Source organism: Brachyistius frenatus, unplaced genomic scaffold, assembly GCF_029030835.1.
Source record: "Brachyistius frenatus isolate BFR_SWC_R1_liver_20210118 unplaced genomic scaffold, ASM2903083v1 Contig_11, whole genome shotgun sequence".
Lineage (NCBI taxonomy): Eukaryota > Metazoa > Chordata > Actinopteri > Embiotocidae > Brachyistius > Brachyistius frenatus.
In genome coordinates, this window is record NW_027210610.1 from 6412211 (window position 1) to 6418056 (window position 5846).

A 5846-nucleotide genomic window follows, 5' to 3' on the forward strand; every position below is an offset into this window, starting at 1 on the left:
TGAGAGAGTGAGGAGAGAGAGAGTAAGAGCAGAGGAGGAGGGAGAGAGTAAGACAGCTTGAGAGAGGAAAAAAAAAAAAAAAGCGGCAAGGGGGGAGGAGGGGGGAGAGTGAGCAACATGCACTCACTAACCATCTGAGTCAGGGCTGTGGAGGGCACACTCTTGCTGGCAGATGTGTACAGCTGGGGAAGATGTGAGGGAGGAGTGGGATATACACAGAGCACAGCATTTACCCCATTAATATTAAACAGCCAGCATTGATTTTGTGCCCTAATTTGTTTTTCTCATATGACATATATTTACACAGACATTTACATGTAGCTGTAGTTTAATAAGGCTTAACAAGATCAGATATACTTTTCTTTATCTGCCCACCTGTGTGTGCGTGCATGCGTGTGTGTGTGTGTGTGTGTGTGTGTGTGTGTGTGTGTGTGTGTGTGTGTGTGTGTGTGTGTGTGTGTGTGTGTGTGTGTGTGTGTGTGTGTGTGTGTGTGTGTGTGTGTGTGTGTGGTTGTGTGTACTTGTACAACTATCTTCGTGAGGACCGGTTTCTGTTTTAGACCATCGAAGTGAGGACATTGTGGGAAAGTGGGGACTTTTGTCCCAGTCTTCGCTTTATCACACCCCTTCAATTGCAACTTACGGTGAGAATTAAAGTTAGTTCAGGTAATGGTTGAGGTAAGGCAATTAGTTGAGATGTTTATGGTTTGGGTGAAGGGCTCTTGAACGCATTATTTCAATGAATGCTCTCACAAAAATAGCTATATAATCGCACGTGTGTTGCGTCTGTGAGTGTGTGTCTGCAGTCATGACTAAGTGTGTGTGTGCGTATGTGTGTGTGTGTGTGTGTGTGTGTGTGTGTGTGTGTGTGTGTGTGTGTGTGTGTGTGTGTGTGTGTGTGTGTGTGTGTGTGTGTGTGTGTGTGTGTGTGTGTGTGTGTGTGTGTGTGTGTGATCAGAGGGAGCTCTTGTATATTGGAATGATTCCAGGCGTCTGCGGTCAGGTAAGCTATGACCTTCACAAAATTGGCAAACTTTAAAGATGAAGCTCAGAATTTTTAGGGAGGTTCTGCTCAACGTTTTTTACTTCCTAAATTAATTAATGAGGCCCGGGTCCATGGCAGCATCACCAGAGCACACAGCTACAGAGGAAGTGGAACAAATGGTCGGGCAAGGAAACTGATCCCAACCAATTCTGAAATCATAGGTGATCATTTCACCACACAAACTGGTCGCTGTCTAAATGTCTCTGTGATTTAGCAACACTTTCCTGAGTCAAAAAAAAAATCATTCATCCAAAAAAAAAAAGAGCTTTTCATAGCATTTTAGCTTTTTATATCAGCATAAAAAACACGTTTATCTACTAATATTGTAAGAGGTATTAATTTTAGCCTAAAAGTCATAACCTTCAAACAAGGCTTAATATTTTGGTTTGGTCATTCGGGGAAATAAGAATGAGGTATGAAGATATTATACCTTATATAGTTGCCTATTTTCACATCCAGCAGACATGGGCCAACGTTAGCATTCGTTTGGAGTTGCGCTTCTATTCACACAACAAACATAGGTCCAGTATTCACTCCTCTTTTAACTAGGTTCACTCCACCAACTCTTGGGGGAAATACCAGCCTCTTTAGCTCCTAAATGCTTCACATGTGTTCCCCAGCACAACGCTAGTTTTGTACTTTTGCCATTTGTCGTCTGACCCATTGTTACTATAAAAACATTTTTTTTTTAGTACAGCTTGCAGATTCACAGTAAGCCGTGACAGCCAGCGAGCCTGGCATCGTGAGAGGACAGTCCTGGAAGTGTCACACCTCGACAGAATGCAGCTGCTATAAATATCGTTAATTACACTTTTCCTGTCATGGTGTCAAAATGACAGCTGTGAAAAACTCCTATTAAAATATTACCTGCAACAACTTAGCAGCAATAGCACATGGTCTGACAAAATATGTGAAGGTTAGGTAAAGATAAGGACATAGGGTTAGGGTTAGTTGGCATAGGAAACTCAAAATTGCCCTTGTCACATACAAAATAGGTAGACAAATAATTAATCTGTTAATGATTAAAATAACCAGCCAGTAGTGTCTGTTTTAGTAACATAAATAACATTACATTATCACATTGATGCAAATATAAAATACTGGGTAAAACTCCATTGTTGTCTCAAGATGTTTTGCTCACTAATTTATCCAGAACATTTGCCCACATGGCCTAAGGCATCCAGAAATATTAGCGAGAGGTACCTCATATTAACATGGGCATTAATAGGAGTCATGCTGTTTAGATTTTTTGCAGTGCTTTGCTTGGTGTATGCTTTGTGGAAGTGATGCAGTCGGATCTTATAAATGCCTTGTCTTAAAACACAGGACCTTCCTTTTATATTCTGGTTTAGATCCCACATTTACCACAATACTAAATTCTGAAATACAAATGTGTTTTAAAGTATGTCAGCGACATCTAGATTGTACCATTTAATGCAATTTTAAAGTAAAAACAACAATCTTGGATTTTAATGTTTGCTTCCATTACGGCTTGCTGTAGCCTAAAAAAAAAAAAGCACTGAACATTATGGTTTTATTCTTAAAGCACAATATCTTCATCTGTCAACCATACACAGATTACCCAGTAGTTTTAAGCACAAAACAAACCAAGTCACATTGAGGCAAGCGACACACACGTGGCTACGGTGTGACTGAAAATGTTAGAATCATCAAGTGATATTGGGTTTTCTAAGAGAGTAATATAAACAGAGAGTAGTTTTGTGAGTGCGCTCCTCATTTTTTATGCTCCTGTTGTCACAGGGCATGACAATGGTACTGAGTCAGACACCTCGAGCGGTACTTTCTTGCTGAGTCTCTCAAGCTGATGACACAATACTCTAAATCAGAAAGATGACCACGTACTCAGTGTGACAGAAAAGGTCTTTAATGCTCTTAAAATCGTATTAAAGATATTGCATCTAAAAATACTGTATGTATTTTTGTCCATATACAGTTGAATATCAAATAAAGAAACCGTTTCTTTGTTGGAAGCACATGGGAAAGACGAACAGGAATTGACCAAAGCTAAATTAAAGCTAATTTAATCAGTCATTAAAACTTTGCAGCCTTCTTAATAAAATGCTTCACGTTTACTTTTCTATCTGCAGACTTTAGTGCCATCGTGTGGTGTTTTAACATATCACTTAGGATGTATTCCTGCAATCTCCCCTGCTGTACCTGAGTTATGGTAATTGGCAGAAAAATGTTTTTGCAGAAGATTTTTATTGTCACAATGACGTTGACATTTGACCTTTTGGAAATATAATGTCGTAACTTCAATATTTTGTGTGAAATTTTGTCTTAATTATTGTATTAATTTTTGACTTATGGCCACAAACATGTTTTGTGAGGTCATAGTGACCTTCGACCTTTGACCACCGAAATCTTATCAGTTCATCCTTGAGCCCAAGTGATCATCTGTGCAAAGCTAAGACATCCTTGAGATATCGAGTTCTTCAGTACTCGACTTATGGACAGACAACCCAAAAACATAAAACTGACTGTTGAAGGCGCAGAGGGATAAAGGAATTGTACAAAGAGAAACGACTCCAGCAACGGCGTGTGGGGAGTCGAAAAAATATGTTTGTTGACATTTACTTGGTCACAGATTTCATACAAAACTTCTTGCAATATGCCAGTTAAAATATAACATGTAACTGCAGTGGAGCTCTGAAGCTAGTGGTTGCTACCAGCAACATTAATTAGCATTCAAAGGAGAGCAATAAATATTTTAATCACTCTAAATCCAGCCCCTGAGACACCCTCCATTCCAAAGTTATAAAGACTAACTGGCCCCTCGTACACACACTCTGATCAGTCTCACAACAACACTGCTTTCCAAACAGACAGAGTCAACATATTGTTGATGCAATGTAAAGGAACCTGTTTAGAACAATGAAAAGAAGAAACTCAAATCAAAAGAAGATTATACTGTTATAAGCCCAAAAAAGAGATTATAAATTGGCAGGACATCTCTTTCCTGACAGTGATAGAAAGGAGAGACAGTTCCCGTAGGCTTAGTCAAGACAAATTAAATGGGGAAAGGAAAACCCAAAAACTCATGGTTTTGGCAACCAAAAAAGAACAGAAAATATGAGTTTGACAAAAAGAGATGCACTTTCTCCTACAGCGTTAAACAATCAATGAAATAAGCAACATTTACTTTAACAAGTCACATTTTTTTAATTTCAAAGATTTTATTGACCACTCAAAATTTCAAATATTCAGAAGAGAAGGAGACTGTACATAATCTTGCCGCCCAAAATGCTGCTCTTTGTGATTCCCAGCTAATTTGCGCTTTGAGCGGCAATCCTCACTACTTCCCGCAGTGCACTTAATGCACTTAATGCAACAGAAATAAAATGAGCGAGGTCTTATTTCCACAAAAATGTTTTGACCTGCATAGCTTTATGTTCTCCACGTTTTCCAGTCCACTGACTGCATTTACTTCTTTGAACCAGAGGATGGAGCTCACTGCTCTTAGATTTCGGTTGTTTTCAATGCTTCCAAGAAACAAGCTTGTCTGTTAGTATATTTTGTGCTTGAAATGAATGGTCTTGAGTTTGCACGGCTACTGTTTTTTTTTAGGAAATTTCCCCACCCCCATGCAGCCGGATGGAACCTGTCAAATCCTCTTATCAGTTGGGGAGTAGGACAGTAGGGGAAGGTGTAAGACCACCCATCTTGAGCAGCCCTGCACATTTCAGCTTGGACACACAGGACGGCTTTGTCAGTAACTGCAGAGCAAAGGAAACAGCAGGCCATCTTTGATGTCTATATTCAGGATGGACTACTACTACTTGGTGTATTTATCTGACTTTTGGGAGATGGAGGGGTGAAATAGCATCTGATTCATCTGTTTTTAAAAAGGCACGGAAGAAATTACACAGTTTAGTATAATAATTAAACAGTTGTATGTAGTGGTAGTAAGTCAAAGATAATGTTGATTATTGATATTTGGTCTGATAACATCTTACATAAAAGGAAAGCATATCATCCCCTTGTATGTTTACTCAAGGGTTCAGACAGAGTAACTTCCTTGGTTCTTTCTTTTTGGACTCTTCCTTTTTAGGCAATGGGCCGCAGCCTTGCAGCCCCTCTCGGGATTCTGTGGGAATTCCTAAGCTGGTTTGCTTGGCAGTTGGTTTTCAATACTCAAATATTGTTATTTCAGGATGTGAGGTTGAGAGAGTGGAGCAATTGAAAAAAATGTACCATGTTAGGCCCCTGAAGCTGATTCTGTAAACGCTTGAGTGTGCCTTGTGCCATCTAGTATAAGCGGGGAATGAATTTTGAGTCACTTTTGTCAAAGGGCTGTAACGTGCAACTGATATATCCTCATTTTTCATTTTTAATCCCACTGCGTGCTGTAAAAAAAAAAATCCAGCGAATAGGCTTCATCAGCCCTGTTTTACAGTCATATTTGGAGTGGTTACTTTATCCTATTATCCTTTTTGTGTTCAGAGAGGACTGCAATTTGCTCTTCTATGAGTCACAAAGGGTCAAAAGCAGAGCTTGTCTGACTAGTTAATTCACAGCGACTGGAATCCCTCTCCTCACAAACAGTAGACACATATTTCCCTTTTTAGGACATGAGGATCTATTACGTAATTTAGGAAGCACTCGGATCTGGAGCAAACTCGCCCCGTGTGAGAGCAGGAGGGACTGAGCCGCGACCGGACCGACCAATCAGACGGCAGGGAACTTATCTTTTCGTTCGCTGATTGGTCAGAAGGCGGATAGCGTCCGTTGACGTCGAGGCTGCTCGCTCTCTGTCTGGGAGGTTTTTTTTTTTTTTTAA